The 23888-nt window shown below is 42.3% G+C and overlaps 1 protein-coding gene across 1 annotated transcript in view; it reads right to left on the reverse strand.

Moving 5' to 3' along the window:
- The window catches only part of WDR11 (WD repeat domain 11), a 2002440-nt gene that overhangs the window by 1796686 nt on the left and 181866 nt on the right, over positions 1-23888 (reverse strand). The window lies entirely within an intron of this gene.

A 23888-nucleotide genomic window follows, 5' to 3' on the forward strand; every position in this document is an offset into this window, starting at 1 on the left:
AGCACAAAGAGAAAATTCTACTAAAATGATGTGTATAATCACACATGAAACAAAGACAGTGGAGCACACTCACAGGTGGCTAAATGTAGGACACAAAAAGGAGCACCATAAACCTGAATTTGCCAATGAAATGCAAAGTCAAATTAGCAGAATTTACTTAGATAAAGTAAGTTCAGATGTATGAGAAAAGATCAAGAAATGACAATATACCTATGTACTTCTTTTGAGGTAACAGTAGAACTATGCATCATAAACCTATATTCCATAATTATATTCCATAAATATAAGGAATAAAACATTAAAATGGATTTCTGTAACATGAATGTTACAATTTCAAACATGTGTCACTCTTGCTCACTGCAAGGTCCACTGTATGTGCAAGACATGAAACCAAGGTATGCCAACACCACACTTCAACTCCCAGAACTCATGAACTTAACAAAAAAAAATTAGAAAACAAAAAGGACTTCAGTTTCACTATTCTGCCTGCAATTTTTTTACTCTTGAACCTTACATACCACAGAGAATGCTTCACTTAGTCAAATGTTCAGGAGATCAAACCTTTTAATGCTGGCACAAGCGACTGAATAATTATATGACTGCAGAATAAGAGCATTACTTTGTGGGTGGGTTGCAGTACAGCAGGGAATGGGAACTGGCCCTTTCCCCACAGTTGTGCGATTTCAGAGTTGGTATAAAAGTAGAAGGTATGCGTGTGCTGTGTTTCTTTAAATATTTTGACTTTAGATCTTTTTGTTGTTTGAGGGATTCAGCCTTTCGATTATACATAGTGCACTCATGTAACATCCTTCTTCTAACAAAACAAATACCATTGGTCTACCTATTTGTAACATCCTTCTTCTAACAAAACAAATACCATTGTGTGAGACATTTGCCATAATAGTATGTCAGTCTACCTATTTGTGTCTTTGCACATATCCTTAATTTTCTGGTTTACAGAACCTCTAAATGGAGTTAAGATTCTGCACAGCAATAGATAGCCACTCATTACCTATAGGAGAAAGACAATCCAGTTTTTAGGGATATCTAATCAAACATCAGAGGCAGTGCAACCGGAAAGTAAAAATGTTCAAAACAATAAAAAATAACCCATGGATCCCTAAACCAAGGTTCAAAAGTGCAGCATACAAGTGGCAAACAGAGAGAGGATGACTCTCCTCTCAGGAAATTCCATGAATATACAGTACCTATTGTAGGCCACATCAATACAATTTACTATAATACTTTTCACAGCCAGCTAAGGATATATGGAAATTTGACCAACATTATTTTATCACTACACTAAAACCACTCCCCTATGCAACAGGGCTCAATATGGAATTAAGGACATCTTGCCATGGATCATAAAGTCACACTACCTGTCTGCTACAACTAGAGCTCAACTACATGCAGGAAACAAATGAAAACAATGCAAAAAAGCCTCTGAGAGAGAGAAGGAGTAGGGCAGCTAATTCTCTGAAAACATGAAGTCAGTAGTCTTCTGTTATAGTCAATATGTCACCCCATCCATTCATGTCTTCACAGTCTTCTGAAAATCAATAGATCCGAAAGCCATATGGAGGTCCTAACCATCATCTCTTACTATTGTAACAAAGACCTTGCTAGCCTTGGAAACACAACCAGTCTGATAATAGCTAAAGTAGATCTGCACCATGAATCACACTACTGTTTCACAAACAGTGACCACTATCACACCCTGAAAGAGAAGTGAAGAGACTGTAATAAAAGTAAATTATAAATTATAGTGTGTGTGCTTTTGACAACCTTGTTTGCAAGCATATTAATCAACAGGTCCATTCAGGAATCCACTGTACATACCCTTTGGAAATCCTTTTACACTATTCCCCTACACAATGGGGGAAACTCCACAGAACCATCAAACTACCGTCCCACAGCCATCCTATCCCCCCTCTCCAAAATACTTGAAAAATGCATACACTCAACTTCTAAAACACCTACTTCAACAAAATCTTCTCACCCCTACCCAACACTGCTTCCATCCCCACTGCAGTACAACCACTGCCCTCTTATTCTTTACCCATACCATTGCTGAGGCCCTAGATAATAAACTTACCTCATGCCTCTTCCTAGACCTTTCCAAAGCTTTCGATATGATCTCCCATCCCCTGCTACTATCCAAACGTGCTAGTCTAAATCTATCTGCTTCCATCCTTATCTGGTTCTCCAGTTACCTATCCAGCAGGCAGCAGACTGTCAAATGGCTGTCCTCCTCTTCTCTATTCTTATATGTCACAACAGGAGTACTCCAAGGCTCCATCCTGGGTCCCCTCCTCTAACATCTTCTCTAACAACTTGTGCACATCTTGTAAACAATCCTCCATCATCCAGTATGCAGATGATTCTACCCTCATCTCCATCTCCAACAACATCTCTGAGCTCCATACACTCTGTCAACATACCTTCTCATCTACTGAACAGTGGCTCTCTGAAAACCTACTCATCCTCAACCCCCCAAAAAAAACAAACTCCTATTATTTCTCCCCGTTCACTTACCATAAATCTTCCTTCTATCTCACTTTCTCAAATAACACAAGTTATTAAACCTGATGCTTAAACTAAACTCTTAGGAGTCATCATTGATGATGTACTCAAATTGAATGCACATCCTCTACAAAGCATAAACAAGACTAGCCAGAAACTAGGTTTGCTATATCGTAACAAAAAACTTTCTAACTCCAAATGCTAGGCTATCTCTTGCTCAAGCTCTCCTCCTATCCTCCTTTCTGTATGCTGCCCCAATATTCACCAATATTCAAACCACAACATTAAACAAACTCCAACAAACTTATCATAAAATAGCTAGATTCATACTCTCTCCTTACAATACACACCACTGTCTACCCGTCTCATCCTTACACTGGCTAGAATTCCCCCAAGCATCGTTACTTTCACAACTACAAATGCTACATTTCATTCTCTACAAACCTTCCTCTTGCCCAGCTCCTTCTTCCTTCATCTCTATCTACACACCTTCTCGCACTCTTCGTACCTCTAATCAGCAACTTCTACACACCTATCAACCAAAAAAAGCAGTCGGTAAACTCATATATAAATACTCCATTGCCCAAAACTGGAACAAACTGCCTCGTGAAACATGTTCCACCATTCACCCTTCCCACTTTAAGGAAAAACTTAAACTCCATTTGCTCAACACCAAAATCTGTCCTTGTACAGCTCCAACCAAACCTCTTCTCCCCTCCTAGGCACACCCTCCTCCCATCTAAGGAATCCCTCTCCTAAGGTTAACAAACTCTACTGCATACTCATATCTGATGAATCAATCTGTGTGTAAATAAAAATAATCTCTACTCTGTGGATATAACACTAATGTTTTCCAGTCTTTCTTTTGTATTTAGTATTGTTCTTGACTAATTTTTAATATCTTATCATATGTAAATGTAACTGCTACCATTTTATTTTTGTATACTGTCTGTATTGGAGCTTGTCTCCACTGAAAATGGGCTAACAGCCGAGCTGGACCAACCCGGTTAACAAATGTCAAATAAATATAAGACTTTTGCTCCAATTAAGTTATGTATGCACATCGCTCGCACTCTGTTTTAGTTTCATTAGGATTAAAAGGTTGTCCGAGTACATGAGACAATTGATACATTGTCTCAGGATGCCCATATCTACCACAATGGCCACAGCGACATTGGAAAATTAAAAATCCATGTTGTCAGGACCTGTATTAGGGTTGGGTTATTACCGTTTATGGTCTTGGATTTACAGGGGTCACCTGAGTGGTGTGTAGGGTGAAGGCTAGATGCTAGATAGTGCTATGATCCTAGTGCTATTTGACACACTATCTAGCTGCCCTAAGTTTAGCTCCAAATAAAGCCTTTTTGTGTTACGAGTTAAAGTCCTAAGTACTAGCTTTATAGTTTTGCTACTACAGAGGGTACTGCTAAGCACCAATGAGCGGTGAACAGCTCTACAAAAATACATTTAATTTATAGCAGACAGAAAAAGCTGAAAACTAACTCTGTGCCCTCTGGATAATAAACAATCACACTTTAAGCTCCTTGGAGTGCCTCCCAACTCACGGAGACCAGGTAAACACCTTCTACCACAAGACAGATAATCCTGGAACTTATTAATATAAAAACAGAGCAAAAGTAGTTTTTAAGTGCAGATTAACACCCAACTAAGTTCCTAAAAAGCCCTCAAGCTGATGAAGCAATCTCACTTAAACCCTCCCTGTGGGATTCCAACTCGGACCAACCAGGCTACTTTACTACTGCCACTAGAATAGAATATGATGTGAAAAGATACCAATTAGCTACAAGTAATAGTCACTTTAAGCTTCCTTGTGTGCTTCTCAACTCAGATAGACCAGGTTAACTTTCTGTTCACACTAGAACTGCAGTGCAGCCTTCTTATTTATTTATTTACATTTGTTTACCACATAGTCCGTCTTGGTATAAGCCTGTTTTCAGCGGAGTCCCAGGGAGAAAAGCTCCACAAATACAGTGTACATTAATATACAGAAAAAGATACATTAATAAAATAAGATTAATGCAAATATACATTGACTTTAAAACAATAATATTAATTAATGTAAAAACACACACTAGTTAGTTTCTTCTGTCCATAACAAGTAAAACAAACAAAGGAGATAGGACTGGAAGGATATTCTAGGGCCAGATATACATTTGGGGCAGGCAGCTCAAAAGCCTCAAAATGTAAAACCAAAACAGGAATAGAGAGGGTCGGAGGGAACCAAACTCAAAAAATACCTAGGCTAAGCACAGAAACAAAAGGCAATGCAGACTGTATAAATTGATAGCTTTAACTTCAGATAAAGAGCAAAAAAACACACGACACTGAATTAAATGATAAGAGAAGTGCTATTATAAATGTACTTCACTAGATGCAAAATGTAGTACAAAAGCTTTCTTACAAGCCTGTAGCAGTCCCAAGACTGAGAAGGCAGACTGACTGTGTGATGAAAAGTAAGAGGGGGAGGGTGTTGGGTCAATTACCACAGGCTCTAGTTACAATTAACTATAACAAAACTTACATAAACACTTAGCTCCAGCACAGAATAAAAGCAATGCAGACTATAAAAATGCCTTAAATTAACAGCTTTAACTTCAGATAAAGAGCAAAAAAAAAACAAACATAACTGACTTAAATGGTAATAAGTGCAATTATGAATGTATTTTAAGTGTTAGATTATTTCAAGTAGATCAACAGTTAAAAGTGGACTTTGCTCCCATAATAGTATCTGTTTTCAACAAAACTATAAGTACCATTTGCACACTTCCTTGATTTATCAAACCTTTGATACTAGACACTCGTGATATTATGAAGGACTTTTCATTAAAGACCATGGGCAGGATTCACGAAGCCTCCGTGTAAGAGTTACAAGGCTTACACGGAGGCTGAGCCTGCAGTTAAACGGTGTGACATCAGCATGTCATGCATATGCATGAGGGCATGCTGAATCACACCTAAGGCTAACACGGTCTGTGGAAGACAGTAGGGGGCGTGTCCGTAGGGCGAGCCCTGCAAACGGACACGCCCCCAGAAGAGTAAAAGTCCCGAAAGTAAACCCCCACGACAGAGTCCGTGTAAATGTGAATAAACACAACACAACACATGCCCCCACAGACTATGAACATAAAATGTATAAATGAACATCTTATATATATTTTTTTAAGTTGTAAAGATGTTTGCCCGTGAGTGCGCTCATTTGCGCGGGCGTGCCCGTCGCTTAGCCACAGTTAGCAGTCAGTGGAAAAGCATATAAGAACTAAATATGCAAAGTAAGCCAAGAAGCAATAGCGTAGCGGTAGAGACGTCGGCTGAAGAGGAGGCAGTCATGGTTCAAGCCCCCACAACATCAACTTTTTATATTTATTGAAATAAGCACAAAACAAGTCCCTGACATATATGTACATATATAAAATTATATTTTATGTAAAATGTAATGAAATGGGCCATATATTTTGAAGAAATGTGAGATAAAAAAATAAAAAATAAATGTGAGATGTGCCCATAGCTGAGCTACAGTCTAACAAGTTGAGGATATCTGCCTGTAGGTGAGCAGTGGTTTAACAGTTGTAAAATGAGTGCCCGTAGGTGAGCAGTGTTTTAATAGGTGTAGAATGAGTGCCCGTAGGTGAGCAGTGGTTTAACAGGTGTAAAATGAGTGCCCAGGGTTGAGCAGCGTTTTAACATGCTGAAACTGTGTGCCTGTAGCTGAGTTGAGTGTAATATGCGTGCTGACAGCCAAACCACGCGTAAGCCAGAGTGACCCATTTGCGCGGAGCTGCGCACCTCGCCAACAAGCTAACCGACGGGCAACGTTGAGCAAGTTGTATCAAAACTGCCTTTACACAGACACACCACCTAGCCTGTGTACACAGTCATAAAATATAAAAAGCAATGGCCAGGTTCGAACCCAGGATACCATGCACCATAGTCAAAGTACTGAACCACTAAGCCATGACAGTTGCACTTAGAAATGCAGTAATAGCATATATATAGGAATGAATAGAAAGAGGAGCATGACAAAGCAGGTTTTGTGAAGCTGATGCAATTCCAAAATGGCCAATCACAGATAAGTGCGGGAAAAACGGCACACATAAGCCCTATAGGCGGGAATACACAGCATAACTGATTGTAGAACCGACTTGCAGCCAGGATGTCAGGTGTAGGTGAGGGTAGTTGCTTCCGAGCACAGAGGTGGAGCGTTGAGGAATCGAAATATATGGTTTGGCTCCTCGTCCACAATCATGAGGCCCAACTCATGCAGGGCCAGGTCCTGTGGGGAGCATATATGGCTGAAGCGTGGGACTGGTTGGCTCGATCTCACCAGTGCCACAGGAATACCAAGGACTGGTGATCAGGTCCGTCACCACCATGCGGACCTGAAGAGATGGAAGCAGGACCAACTGAACCGTTGGATCCAGGAGGCCCGGCAAATGCCCAACGCCCCACTACTGAGTAAGTTACATGTAATTATTTATGTAAGAAATTAACCTAGCTGATATTATGGAGATGTGTATTCCAATATTACTTTATTTATATTACAGCTGCAGGTGTCCATTCTGCGAACCGTCGAGCCTATGGCGATAGGCTGGTGCGGTTGCGCCACCAGGCAGGTCAGTAATTCTTTCCCTGTAACTGTAAATAAATATATAAGTATGACAGTTAGCAAAAGAGTGCAGTGTAGTCACTAATTAATAAAATGTGCAAGTAACAGTGTAAGAGGGTTTGCAAGTATTGCTTGATTACAAAAGTGTGATGCCGCCTGTAATCCAAACATAAAAATGAAACAAGTCTGAAATAAAGATGTCCCACCTGTAATATAATAGTACATAATCTGCAGCAGGCTGAAAAGTACAGCTGCAAAAGCTGAGTAAAACACGTGTGAAATATATCCCTGTTGAAATACAGAAACATGACAGAAGTGAGACTGTTGGAAAGGATTGTTATAAGTACAGGTAAAACATGTCAATAAAGCCTAGAATTAAGTACCATCCTGAATTGTAAAAATAAAACAAGTGAGAGAGTGTGAGAAAGAGGTATGAATCCACCAATAAAGTAGTAATAACTCCTGAATAAAGTATACTGCAGTCAGTACAGAATGAAATGAATGTGACAGGCAGAACCAAACAGTAACATGTGTTGAAAACGGTACTGCAGCTGGAATGTGTGACCCAAAATCTGGATATGTTGCTCTCAGTCTGCAATATGCAGATAGTATGGGTGTCTGAAATACCAAACATCCACAGTTGTCTATAGCAATATAAAGCAAATGTAGCAGGATGATGTAGCTGAGCAGAGCCATATATGAATGTGTATGAATAAAAATGAAATGTATATTGATGTAGCAGTAACATTCCTATCACCAACCTGAAGTAATCACATAGGAAACTGTAGGCAGAACTGTAGTGTGTATATATCTGCAGCTAGTAGAAATGTACAGCATATGTATTGTTATTTGAAGTTGTTAATTAAATTTTCTTCACCCTACCCTATAACCACATATAATCCATTCCACGTGAAATTGGTATGTGCAATCACAATTAACACCCCTGGACATTTGTCCTGCTGGTTCATACATATTTGTATGTACGTTGATGCATCTGCCCTGTTCATACATCCAAACCTGATGGCCTGTTGCCATCAATCAACTCCGCATGTTGTTGGATTGTGTATTGCTGTTCAAATTATGCATGTGTTATGCTTGCTGTTCAATGGCTTGAATATATGGGTGTTTGGTTAATGGGAATACTAATGCATGCTGTTACAACTAATTGTGAATGGTATTGTACGTTACTAACCCAAACTGTTATAACATAATGCAAAACATAGGACGACAGGGAAGGCGGGTTCCAGCGGACCCACCTCTCCCTCCTCAGCTGGCGAGTGCACCTGGCAGTAGTGCCCAGGCCAGACCCTCCTCCGGTGGCCCTGTGCCACCTGCGGGTGGAAGCGCTGCAGGGGATGGGGCTCATCCCCCCTTTGCAAGTGTGGCCGGAGGAGAACATCCACTCACCCGCCGTAGTGTCCGGACTGTGGTGCGTAGGGAGATCCGGGATGCTGTGCTTGAGCCCCTACGCCAGCTTGAGGCATGGGTGGCACAACTCACAGGCGTGTCTGCTGCCCGGCCTACACAGCCCCCAGCACAGCCCCGTCCTGGGCAGTGAAGGCACAGTGGCAACTGCCCATGGGTGGGGATCTCAGTTCCATTGTTGCCATCTGTGGGCTCATGGGCTCGAGATATCCAAACATCCGTCCCCGTCAATTGTGTAACCCCCCCACGTGTCATACACCACCCCTGTATGCGTCTTGTTTGTCTTGTCTGTTAACCTACCCAACCTACCTCCCCAGCTATACCGACTTCCTGTACCTGACATACCACTCTCACCTGAAAAAAAAAAAAAGGGCACTCTGTACCCACAAAAAAATTATGCCCCATACATAGCTGCCCATTTTGCACACATGTCTGCTGGACATGGAAACTGTCAATTACAATTGGCTGTACAACAAGTATTATTGTTGTCCTTACACCTCTCTCAGGGGTGGAAGGTTTCAAATGTCACACCAAATTACAAACATATGCACAGCTGTTGCTGATGAAGAAATGGGCAGCTATGGGCCTTACCTACATCCCTCCTGCAAAACCCGAGCTTGTTTCCCTACTGTCCTACCCTCTTTGTGACACCTTTTTCACCACTTTACTGTCTCCCCATTTTCATTTCTTTTAAAGAAATGATCGCGGGTGTGCGCAAGAGTAAGCACTTTTAAGCAGTTGTAAGCGGGTATGCGCGTGTGTGCGCGGAGCTAAATGCCAGTGCGCATACGTGAGCTCCACGCAAACCAGCGCTAACCCGCTTACAACTGCTTAAAAGTGCCTTAGTCACTCTGAATGACAAGGCCTGTAGTCTGCTCAAAAGCAAAATAAAATCCCACTGTCAGTCCCGAACCCAGGACCTTGGAAACAATAGTCTGCATGACTTACCACTAAGCCATGACTGCTATATGAAAACAGTGTGCTACAATAAATATATCATGCAATAGTAGGAATGAATGTAAAGGGAATATAGGATGTGTAGTACACAAAACATGTCATGTATATTTACTGTCAAATGTAATGGATTTCTATAATAGTAGTGTGTGAACAGAAACAGCCATGCTAGTTGGTAGCTAGAAGGTAATAATGTCACTGTAGCACCTTGCAAGCCACACACATACTCACAGCAGGATAATCACTGCCCATACCCCACAACCTCTTGCAGCAAGACATCTGGACTAAGTAATAAACAATGTGGAGCAAAGGCCCAAAAACAGGGACACATTTCAAATATTGCTCCGACAAACTTAAACAGTTGAGAGAGTAACAGGTTTTGCATTATTTTGGATTATTGGAAGGGTACGAAGTCTGAAACTGAAATGTTTGTCACTATAGTCTGACTTGAGCCCTGAGTGATTTACCAGAAAAAGCTGTTTTATGAGATATGGACCAAAATATGAGGCAAAAATGTGGACATCCTGCAAATATCTGTACACTTGAGAGGTATGACACTGCCATATTTGAATAGTTAAGAGCCTAGACATAGCAACAGTGACTGTGTTAGAGGGATGCCCCACAGACTCCCTGTGAAATGTACAAACAGTAGGCAGAAAGGTGTTACAACACATGCAATGGTAACTATGAAGTACTGAAAGTATGCACCACTTGCACGGCAGAAATAGTGTAGTAATACATATGCTCATGCTAACCCACAGTCACAACTGCAGAATACCAGACAATTTAATGGGTGTACCCCACTGATATGTACCATTCCATGAGGCAGATAAAAGATGCACCTGAGAGTCTCTGGGGCCTGCTCAGCAGCATACTCAGTTACCCTAATAGATGTCAAGGCCCACACCATGGCCAGACCACACTGCATGCAGTAACACCCTATCAGATATAGCAAGCTTTCCAAGGTGCGAATGTACATGGAAGATAGGAAAGCCACAGCAACACACTACAGTCAAGACACCTAGCAGGCATACAAGTAGTGAATGTAAAGGGCAAATAATGAAGCCATAGCAACAAAGTGCAAGAGCCACTGCTATATACCAGTTACACCACATGTCCCACAGGAAAGCACACACCCCCACATTAACAGTAGTAGTAGTCTTAGGTGTCAGTATACATACACACTTAGTACAGGAAACTGGAGAAATGAATGGAGAAATGTTAATCTACAACACAGCTGGAAATATGAGAGAGATACTAACATTTACACTCACAGAACAGTGTCCACAGCATACCAGCATGGTCCCAGCCCTTAAAATCTGAAAGGGCTACACCTATCTCTCATACCTTTTTATAGCACTGTCCTGAAATCACAGTGAGAACTGCAATCAGTACACAACTGGCTGCATGCAGTTAGCAAATGCTGGCTAACAATTGGTGCAGAGGCCATCACATGGACATATGCAGATACCTACAAAAGCATGCTGTACTCCCAGTCCACACATGCAATACTTTCATTGCACCCTCTGGAGGTAGGGAGAGAGAGAGAGAGAGAGAGAGAGAAAAACACAAACAAAAACACTTATTAACAAAACCTACTAGAAAGCTGTCATCTGTCAACTGGAGCAGCAGCAGCAGGACACCGATCCAAAAGGCAACGCAAGCAGCTGTGACAAACACAGGTAATGTTAAGTAATACTTTAAAAGTCTACATACTGTGAACCCTCCATATGTGTCATTGGTCTGTATCTATATGTATATGAAGATGTGCATAGGGCAGGGGACATGCAGTAACTATCAGTGAAGGCTGTACATACATATGTATGTGAGGGCATCTATGTGCACATATCAATGTAGGTTGAATGTAGGTTGTAGTGCAATGTACAATGTAGGTTTCACAGTTATGTAGGTTTAGCAGTATGTTAGTGTGTGTATACAGTTTTGTAAACAAACATGTTGATATACCTATCTATCATATGGATATGTATGTATGTGTGTGTGTGTGTATATATATATATATATATATATATATATATATATATAATATGCATATATGTATACATAGATAGAGAGGGATGTAGGAATACATAGACAGATGTAGATAGATAGAATATGTACAAACATATATATGTAATACACACATACAGATATAGATATATGTAGATACATATACATAGACAGACAGATCTGACTATCTACAGATATGACAGATCTATCTACAGATATGACTGTATATGACTATCTCACACTCCCCCTGTCCGACCCCCTCTGTCACTCTCACCCCCTCTCTGTCACACTCCCTCTCCATATCTATAGCAATATATGTACATCGATATATATATATATGTGTATATGTATACAGACATATATATATATATATATATATATATATATATATATATATATATATATATATATATATATATATATATATATATATATATATATATATAGAGAGAGAGAGATATTCTGAGTGAGGCACATGTGTACAGATGTATTGCAACAGGTGCCTGGTGACAAAGGCATGGAGTGAACACCAGTGTCGTAACTGGAGAACCATACCCCATTTCAAATCACCTACACCAGTAACCCCCAGATATGTGATTGGCTGCCCACCACTGCATGTGTCAGGGGTGAACAGGGTCATAAACGTGTACAATAGGCCCCCCAATGATAGTCACAGTGGCACACTATTCCTGGAATACCTGTACATGGTATGTGTCAGCAGACATGGTGCGTCAGCTATGGACATGTAGGTCAGTGTACCCCTCCACACCACACAACATCTGCCACGGTATGCACCTCACATGACAGCTACAGATATGGAGAAGGACACAGTGACATGTACGACACTGTGACAATGCACTCAAACACATTACCAATGCACAGTGACTAACAACACCACAGAGTGCACACATACTACCCACATAGAGGTTACCACTCCTGGATTTACATACTTAAGTCACACCCATGACAGATGTCCAACAACCATAGTAACACCTCACCATCCACAACCTAAATGACCGCTGTGTGTCATCCTTGACACCGCAGTAGAGAGCACATGGCAGAGGTACAGGCTCCTACCCACAGATAAGACATACCCTGCAATAACCCACACAGCGTTAAGAAGCAAGACTCCCCATGAGTACATGTCACACATACCCCTGCTGAATGTTAGTCAGATAGGTAATATGCCATATGAAAAACCAAATCCACTGGAACAGCCAACAAATAACAACGATACCAAGCCACACAGTCTGCTCCAAAGTGACTCTTCAAAGCACCAGCACTCCACAATTCCAAAGTAGTGAATAATTCCTTTATTAACACAAACAATTTAAAAGTTAAGCGCTTTCATCTAATTAAGACTTCATCAGAACTACCATTCTTACTCCATACATTCACATTAAATACCCTCTCATCATCACATGACTTCCTTACAATGAATTTTTAAAGTGCTAGTGCAGATACAAGTTCCTTCATCTTATATAAATACCTAAGAATATACTTCAATATGTCTTTACCTTCTTTCCCCTGGTTACAACCATGCTCAATCATTTTACCACCTATTAATACCTTATATGAATAAATATATACATAACATATAAATTACAATTATTAAAAATTACTTAAAAACTACTTAAAAATTAATTAAAAATGGATTTCATATATAAAAAGGTGGTGTAAATTCATCTTAACATGTATTTTGAAATAATGCTGTACTAAATATCTAAAATAGGTTTAATTGATACATGTTCATTAATTCCAGGATATACAGAAGCATTCAATTTGATTTGCCACCTAACCTCCTTGTCACTAACTTTCTTTATTATGTCCCCACCCCTCATCTTAATTTTTACTACTTCCAAGATTCCAAATTTAAACCCGGAACATATTTTATTGTCTTTGAGATGTTTCCATAGGGCATTATTACTATCCTCCTTCTTAATACTATATATGTGGTCGTAGATCCTATTCCTCAAACAACGGGTGGTCTTCCCTACATAAAAACAAGGACACTGTGTGCAGGTGGCCAAATAAACCAAATTAGTAGACCTACAGTTTCCTTTCTGATAATATATTCTAGTTTTATTGTAATTAGACAACGTAATTTCCTTACCTTCCATAATATAGTGGCATTGTTTGCAAGTACCACATTTAGTGGTACCACATCTTTCTGATAAATCTGATTTCTTTTCTATCTTCCTTTCCAATAATGCCCTCATATTATTCCCCTTCCTTAGGACAAAGTGTGGCTCCTGCCCCACTATTTTAAAAATTATATTATCTACTTTCAACGTATTCCAATTATGGTGAATAATTTTCCTAATATCTCCACTAAAATTATTATGCTGTATAACACATGCCATACCATATTTTTTTAGTGTTTCATCATTATTGCTACTGTTTCCATCATCATTGGATCCTGTTGTCAAACCCACACCTAATAAAGGTTTGTACTTTATTCCCCATTGTTTCCTAACATACCCTGTGACATCCACTATCATATCTCTCGGATATCCCCTTTCATCAAAAAAGGATGCAATTTTTGTAAGCTCACTATCTAAGTCCTCCACATCAGAAGTCATCCTTGCTGCCCGAATACATTGTCCCTTTATAATATTCTTTTTCTGGGCCCAAGGATGATTACTAGAAAAATGTAAATAGGAATTACTGAATGTATTCTTCCTATGTATGTTGGACTTAAATTTCCCATCCTTCAGTGTTATTTGGACATCTAAATAGGATATAGTTTCCTTATGTTTGTTCATAGTGAACTTGAAATGTTCACTACAGGAATTTATGTATCCATTAAACTTTTCTAAATCATTGAGGTCACCTTTCCACAGAATAAAAATATCGTCTAAAAAATGAAAATAACATGATATATATTTAAACCAATGGGAATGGAAGATATTCTCCTTCTCCCAGTCGTAGACTACCAAGTTGGCATATATGGGGGCACATGCTGCCCCCATAGCCACACCCTTACACTGTTTGTAATATTCCCCTTCATACCATATGAAATTGTGAGCCAATACCTCTTCCATAAATTCCATAATCAGTAATGTTTTGTCCCATGTCACAGATTTAGACCACACTATACTCTCCTGCAATCTTTGCATACCTTCTTCTCTAGGTATATTTGAGAAAAGGTCTATAACATCCATGGTGACCAACCATTCAACCCCTTCAGCTAACCTGGGTTCCAGCCTACCAAGAAAATCCCATGAATCCACAACCAAGTGTGGAATTTTCTTTAAAATAGGTTTCAACCATTTATCTATGACCTTAGTGACAAGGAGGTTAGGTGGCAAATCAAATTGAATGCTTCTGTATATCCTGGAATTAATGAACATGTATCAATTAAACCTATTTTAGATATTTAGTACAGCATTATTTCAAAATACATGTTAAGATGAATTTACACCACCTTTTTATATATGAAATCCATTTTTAATTAATTTTTAAGTAGTTTTTAAGTAATTTTTAATAATTGTAATTTATATGTTATGTATATATTTATTCATATAAGGTATTAATAGGTGGTAAAATGATTGAGCATGGTTGTAACCAGGGGAAAGAAGGTAAAGACATATTGAAGTATATTCTTAGGTATTTATAGAAGATGAAGGAACTTGTATCTGCACTAGCACTTTAAAAATTCATTGCAAGGAAGTCATGTGATGATGAGAGGGTATTTAATGTGAATGTATGGAGTAAGAATGGTAGTTCTGATGAAGTCTTAATTAGATGAAAGCGCTTAACTTTTAAATTGTTTGTGTTAATAAAGGAATTATTCACTACTTTGGAATTGTGGAGTGCTGGTGCTTTGAAGAGTCACTTTGGAGCAATATGCCATATGAGTCACCCTGTGTAACTGTTTGACAGGAGCAGGTACCATCACATCACATGTGTCACAAGGGTCAGGGTAGCAGAACAGTATGCTGCTGTAGTCCCAGGGGCGGTATGGTATGGTATGGTATGGTATGGTATGGTATGGTATTGTATTGTTTTGTATGGTATGGTATGGTATTGTATGGTATGGTATGGTATTGTATTGTATTGTACTGTACTGGTATGTAGAGGTGCCTCCTTTGTGGAGTGGAACCACTGCTGCTGTATGCCAGTGTACAGGTACATATCCTGTAGTCAGGCTAGTGTTACATAGCAGGTTTAGCTCCTCTTGGAGTTCATGTAGCATGCAACCGGGGAAACCATCAGGTCCCATTGAGGCTGTGTTTTTTTGCTTTTCTGAGGGCGGCTCACACCTGGACATCTGTGATGACAGGGAAGTTACATTCAGCTGGGATAAGTATGTCTTTGTTTGGGGGAGAGGGGGGAAAATTGCAATGAACCTGTCTGCCACAATGTTGCCAATATCTGTGGGTTCAGTGAATTATTTGTTGTTGTGCACTAACTATGAGCATATTGGAGGGTTTCTGACCAGGTTTCTAACATAACTGAAGAAGGCCTTGTGGTTATCTGTAGTGTCCCTGGTGATTTCCCTCTCAAAGTTGCCCATGGATGTTTGTATGAGAGAACATAGCTCTTTACTAGTGCTTATCAGACATGCCTTCCCCCTTTATGGAATTATGCTCTGTCTTGCAGTAGCTTCCATCTTTTGTTATACAATCTGTTTATGGCTGGGGTCCACCAGACAGGATGCTTTCCCTTTGTGGAGAGTGTCTTGGTCTTATATGGGATTGCATGATCCATGCATTCTCGGAGATGTCCGTAGAAATCATTTGTGAAGGAGTCAGCATTGTGTGTTGTGGCTTCCACTGGCCCAGTGGGCTTAAAGGATACCATCTCAGTCTTAAGAAGTGTAAAGTTTGCGTTTGGAATGTTATTCACTGTAGTCGTTTGTGCTGGTGGTGGAGGTGGGATATGTATGTCCAGGGCGATTAGTTTGTGGTCAGATCACAGTAGTTGATGATGTTCCCCATACAGTACCTCGATACAAACCCCCAGAGTGAGGAGGTGCTTTGGACCCGAATCAGTGTGCTGACTGCTGGGGTTTGGTAGTATGTCGTATGGACTGTGCCAGGTACTGTTGCACAGTTGTTGGCTGAGCACTGATACCTGGCCATTTACATGTGTATCCACCAATAGACAGACAGATGCTATATATGGGAGATATGTTGTATCACAACAGTCGAGTAGTATGTGTGCCAAATTCTGCTGACATATTTTGCTGATATCATTTTATTGTCTTTTTCAGGACCATGGTTCACCAGCACAATCCGGCATACTCTGCAGCCGAGGATGAGGAAATACACCAGAGCCTGGTGCGGGATTTTGCAATACTCTTTTACCGCACCAGCCAGAATCAGCTGGAGAGGGCTGCACTGTGGCAAGACCTGGTCCGTCGGGTAAATGACATAGGCACGCATAATAGGACATATGAGCAGGTACAACATCACTGCAGTGATTTAAATCAGAAATGTCCCTCAGCGTGCGTCGGATATCCACAGGCAACAGGTTGCCACAGGTGGTGGGGTGGCTACACATCCCCCACTCACCAGACTGGAGGGACTACTCCTAAGTGTTGTGGCTCCAGCCCACCACCACCAACAACAACAACAGCAGAAGACGTGCATTATGATGGAGGCGTGAGCCACACAGCACCATGACTACGAGCGTGCAGGTAATATGCCATATGTACAGTTGACTGTTGTGTACACTGGTAGTTAATGCATGTGTGAGGTGTGTCCTTGGTTTGTAGCTGTCATCATAGTATTTAATGTGCAAGTGTGATATTCTCAATATCAGCAGCTGACCTGTGAAAGGCAACTGTTGTACTACTGACCTGTATCATACTCAGTAACAATGGCACAGTTGTGCCCACTGACATTAATTTCCTCACTTCTGCAGGTCCCTCCGGTGTAACAGCAATGCAGCCTATCCATGCTGGTGAGTGTGTATTAACAATACCTTTAATAATCTTGATAGTAATAGTAATATTAGGCTTAATCAGTAGTGCTCTGTGTATGCATGCAGGTGTGTCTGTGTGTTGATATCTCGCATACTGAGTAGTGTGCAAGTGAGCATCTGTGTACAAGTGTGCACCTGTGCGCATGTGTGCACCTGTGTGCGTGTGCATGTCTGCATGTCTGCATGTGTGCATCACTGGTAACATTGTGTAGACATTGTAAACTGTGTTTCCTGTTTACCTCCCACAGGTTCTGGTGCTGCTCTGGAGTCATGCAGCAGGGTACCTGAATCAGGTGCCACGGGTAGTGATAATGATGATATCTGCGTAATGGCACAGGAAGGTGTGCCAGGGTCAGTCATTGGTCAGCCAATTGACAGTACACAGCTGTCAACCCCATCAATGTGCACAGTCATCCTGCCAATACATCCTTTGTCACCAATGTCCCTAGGTGATGGACAGGATACAGTGGGCATTGACCAGGGTAATGTGGTATCTGTGGCACATGCTTTCCCACACAGCAGCCATGGGCATGGCCCTGAGATGGTACCACACAGACAGATGTCCAGGGGTTCTCGTGGGAGCATCCATGGGCGTACTGCCCCTGTCAGATGTGCCCACAGAGGTCTTACAACCTCAGCTATGTTTCGGGCTGTCATGCAGGCACAGTCACGTATGGAACGGTATACCAGACAGGGTCTGAGGGAGCTGACAGCATGTCGCACAGCCATGAGTGACAGCATGCGTGACATTGCGGCTGCCATCTGTAATTTCACCGATGTCATAGACAGACGTTGTGGGGACATATTAGATCAGTTCCACAACTACATTTCCATGAGCCAGGGCAATGGTGGACGGTTGAGGCGTCGACGTGGGCGTATGCCAGCAACAGCAGCAGCTGGCAGTTGTCGCAGATGACAACAGGGCCACGGCCGCCCCATAGTGCCAGCAGCAGCCCCAGCAATGCTGGGTCTGTGCTGTCATCAGACCGCCTCAGGAGACCACGTGCACGTGGCTCTGGACAGGCCCAACAGGGATCTGTGTCCAGTCAATGAACACCTGCTTCTGATGACAGTACCCAGTCTGGATTAGTACCGGATACGGTCCGTAGCACCCCTGCAAGGCACAGGTACCATGTCCGTGGCCAGAGACACTGATCAGTATGACCTGGTAGGTACAGTCTGTGGCTGTCCACAAACACTGGTATATGGCAGCCATGAGGTGGAACTGTATGCATCCATACACACATGCGAATTGACAACACCTAGGGCTACCGCATACATGCACACACTGCATCAACAGTGCCCCCACCTTGTACTGCTGTCCCTCACCAACACACATACACATACATGTCAATTGGTGGTATCAGTGGCAGACTCAGGAATACCAAGTTCACACCCTGTGCATATGATGAAACTGTGCCACCTCCTGCAATCTGCAACATCAGTGCAGGTACAGGTTAACATGTTGCTGATGCACATGGTGACTACATAGACGTGTAGTAATAGTATCATGTTGTTAACAGTACAGTGTGCTGATATAATTGTGGGTATATCCCAGCATGCCTGATGCAGTAAGGGTATGATTGTCTTGTACTGTTTTCTACACCCATGGTAAGTACCATAGTGTATCAACTGCACATGTTTGCATATTGGTGGTAAGGATGTCAACAGAAGGCGACATACATAGGTAGCACAGGGGATAAGGTAATGAAAGTATTGATACACAATGATGGACATGTAAACTGAAAGTGGCATGTTGCCCACACTGGACTCTGCAATGCGGATGTTTGAGGATGTTGATATGTGTGCAGTACTACACAACTGGTACAGGACACACACAGGAGCACCCTAGCTCTGCAAGCTCACACCTCATACCATGCTAGACAGCCCCAACACACAAAACTAACTTTCACAGGAGAGAGAGTCCCCATAAAAATCAGGGATACTGTGGTGGCAGGACAGGTAGAACACATCCTACTAAGTATGGAACCACTGAGTGAAGGCTCAGGGTCTGTTATTTGACATGTGTATTAGTGCAGGTATGAGCACCTGGGTTTCCATCCGGTTATTGTACATCCTGACGGTACATGGTCTGTACACTTGTGTGCGCTGAGACTGGACCCTGGCCATCTGACCTGTGTATTTCCATGTACATGTGTATAGTGCCTGCATATTTGCACTGTTACCTACTGGAAGTGGTACAGCTTGTTTGTTGTACAATGGACTACATGCAGCCCTGCTTACTGTAGCTTTGTTTGCATGCATGTTTGCTTGCAGTTACCCTGGAACACTGATTCCACCTGCAATGCAGATTTACGGAGCTTCTGTGGATTCCTAGTGACATCTGCATAGCTTACTATATGTATGTCCATGTCTCACTTGACAGAACGTCACTGTTTGTCCTGTTCGCATGTACGTTGCCTGTGACACATTGCATATGACTTACCTGGCATTTGACCACGTGAGCAGTCATATATGCCAGCTAACTAATCACAGGCACTACACCCTCACATACTCACCTTCTGTACCTTGTTCCCCATTGGCCCTATGTGCTGTTAATCACCATGGCAATCACAATACTATGGTAGCATGTGCAAAGGTCACTTGTCAGTCACCTCTATGGTACAGTTGTGGAATATGTGAGTCATGTGGCAATGTCACAGCTGCCACATGTACACAGTCAACCCTCTCCCCTACCCATGAACGTACAACACATGTGTGAGATGCAACCACATAGCCAAACTGGGGATTAAGCACTCTGAACCCAGTACTGGCATAACCTGTCAGGTGGCATGAAATACTACAGTGACTACAATACCAGTCTGATGTAGACCTACACTGACAGCAATCCAAACACATGAACACACTGGGGCAATCTTGGAGCCTCAGAATAGTATCCTGCCTGAGCAGCAGATACCTCTGCAGCTGGCACACAGGCATACGTTAAGCCGGAACACAGCACGTGCAACACATAGCACACAAATCCTGTGTGCCAAACAGTCACAGCCTGTACGGCTAGACAACACACCTGCTACAGTAGTGTTGGGTACCTTTATTGTCCGGTACAGTGAGGTCCCACTCACCAGGCTGAACAAGGTGAAGGTCACAGTGATATGCTCGTAGGGCACTACGGTCCGCCACATAACACAAGCATACAGGTCAGTCAGGGGCATGGACACATATGACTCAGTCATTGTCCGTGCCACTATGGCTGACCTGTGATGTACCTTCCTGGACTACATGATAGGGAACATAGAAGGGCTCTCTGAGCATGCGGCACAGGCTGGTATGACCCTGACCTTGGTTGGCATCATACCCTCACCAAGAATGTTGAAGTATTACTCAATGCTGATGAATTACTGTAGCTACAACACCCTAGCTGAAAGGTTCCTAGCATGTAGTCACTGCATTGCTATGGAACAACTTGTTACCACTCCCACAACAGGTGAAAACATGCAGCACCTGTTCATCAACAACATGTAGACTATATGCCCCAGACCAGATGTGTATCACTCGCTGCTAGGATGATGCCATATACAACTCACACTGTATATACACATACCACATGCAGCACCCGCACAGAAAACCACAGTCATAATGTTATCCAGTGCAAATACCATGTATTCACATGTGGCAGGCGTCAGACATGGGAACTATTGAAGGTCACAGGTATATATGTGTAGTTGGCAGACACATACATCATATGTGTGTATTGCCATTACTGGTTTAATCGATATCATGCATTATTGTGAACAACAACCCACACACATGGGCATTCTGTGTGACAAAAACACACGTGGCATTTGTGGAATTCAAAGCCATAACTAACTGTGCTATGACAGCAGTGACAGACGCAGTAGCAGAGTGTGCTATTTGCATTACTGGGAGATTTGCCCTCTTCTGCTGTACTTGTAGGGTGCTGACATCATCTCTGTTTAGAGATTGGAATATGCAGCAGCTGGTGTGTTGTACTGGTTGCCAAAAGGGTCAGTTCTCTCACACATGTAATTGCACACACACACACACACACACACACACACACACACACACACACACACACTTGCCATTTGCAGGATTAAAACCCCCTACCTAACTATGTTATGACACTAGTACGAGACGCAGTAGCCGAGTGCGCCATTTGTATTACTGGGAGGTTTCTCTTCTCCGGCTGTACTTACAGGTTGCTGACAACATCAGTGTTTAGAAAGGGGAATGTGCATCCTGTAGTGTGTTCTCCTACTTGCCAAAAGGGACATTTCTCTCACACAGAATTGCACACACACTAACCCCCCTCACCCAAACACACACACTGAGCATTTGCAGGATTCAAACCCCTACCTAACTATGTTATGACACTCAAGACGGACGCATTAGCAGAGCACGCTATTTGCATTACTGGGAGGTTTCCTTTCTCTGGCTGTACTTATAGGGTGCTGACATCATCAGTGTAAGGGGAATGTGCATCCTGTAGTGTGTTCTCCTAGTTGTCAAAAGGGACATTTCTCTCACACAGAATTGCACACACACTAACCCCCCTTACCCAAACACACACACTGAGCATTTGCAGGATTCAAACCCCTACCTAACTATGTTATGACACTCGAGACTGATGCATTAGCAGAGCATGCTATTCGCATTACTGGGAGGTTTCCTTTCTCCGGCTGTACTTATAGGGTGCTGACATCATCAGTGTTTAGAAAGGGGAATGTGCATCCTGTAGTGTGTTCTCCTAGTTGCCAAAAAGGACATTTCTCTCACACAGAATTGCACACACACCAACCCCGCTCACCCACCCACACACACACACTGAGCATTTGCAGGATTCAAACCCTTACCTAACTATATTATGGCACTTGAGGGAGACGCATTAGCGGAGCGCACTATCCGAATTACTGGGCATCTGTTCTGCACCTGCAGTATTTATAGGGTGCTGACATCATTATTTCTACAGAGGTATGTACATCTATTACTACCTGTCAGGTGGGGAATAGCATATACATGCATTTGCAGCCACCTACTTCAGGGTCAGATATGCACATCAGCACTGGCAGGTTATGTTTTATACCATGCTTCATGACCACAGGACCTGTAACACACAACACAACCAGTTCAGACCACCCCTCCCACATCCAGGACACACACTTTGCTTCCCTGGGAACAGTGCCAAGATATGAAGGTGTTCACATACACCATTCTAGTTGTTAACGTCAGGTACAGGTATATTGTGTATGGGAACTACTCAGGCCTCTACAACATTACCCTACAGCCACTACAATTTGTGAGTCCATGTGCTATGGCAGGACCACTCACCACAGCCACAAGGGGGAATACATATTGCACCTGACCATCTGCAACATGGGTACTCACTGTTCCACACCAGAGGTAGACCACCATTGTTGATATCTGACCATACCCACCTTTCCCTGGACATCCATATCCCATCCCCACCCCCAGGCAAGGTTGTCACTGCAAACAAAATGTATTTATCAAAAGCAGACGTTGCAGTTGTGAAGACTGGGGTGAAAGACTTCAAAGGACCCATGCTGGGGCAGTATACAGGCCACTCTGCATAATCCTTGACAATTGCATTCTATGAGCATGTGGAAGGTTTGCATTGATCATGCTATCCCAAATATACCCATGACTCCTCCACAACAGGACACCTGTCAGGTGTACACCAGCCATATATGAGCTGTCCAACAGACGGAGTGAGCTAATACATTGTAGAGCAGTAGCCCACAGAGGGAGGACATCTCTGAACAGTACTGGCATGACACTTCAATCCCTCATAATGATCACGACAAAGTGTTGACAGTGAAATTGTCCAGACACTGCAGATAAGGCTCCCCTCAGTCTGTCATTGATGCCCACTTACTGTTAGAGGTCTTCACCAACCCTCTTCCAGCAAACACCAGCCACATGGATGTGGCATAGCAAATTCAACCCCTGGGATCTCCACTGTGTCCCTGCTTGATGGAGGCACAGCACACTAGCCTCAAACGGTGCCTTATGTGACCTACTTTACAGTGGCACAGTAGCCTACTGTACTGGGGAGGCAGATGCCAAGGACACTCTGGCTAAGCTTTCATTCCCTAGGGCAAACAGCCTAGTATTGACCTCTACACCCATATGTTTAATTGTCAGATGCACAATATTTGTTGCTGATAGACTGTTTGCAGGTCTTTATTGCCATAGCATTCCCTGTTTCTATGAACAACTTGTGTATCTGTGGAAGATGTTTGAATATGAGAGGGATCCACTACATCACTTATGTCTCTGTAGTCATTTAACTGTGTGCATTGGGCAGATTGCTGTAATGTGGTTGGTTCCTGGAATAACACGTACAAATACCAGATATGTGTGGCCAACTGCTAAACTGAGATATGGCCTAAGTGTGTGAGCATGCCCAGTTTTTCCCCCGGGG

This window comes from Protopterus annectens, chromosome 14.part0, assembly GCF_019279795.1.
Source record: "Protopterus annectens isolate FY-2018-M chromosome 14.part0, PAN1.0, whole genome shotgun sequence".
NCBI classification, from domain to species: Eukaryota; Metazoa; Chordata; order Ceratodontiformes; family Protopteridae; genus Protopterus; species Protopterus annectens.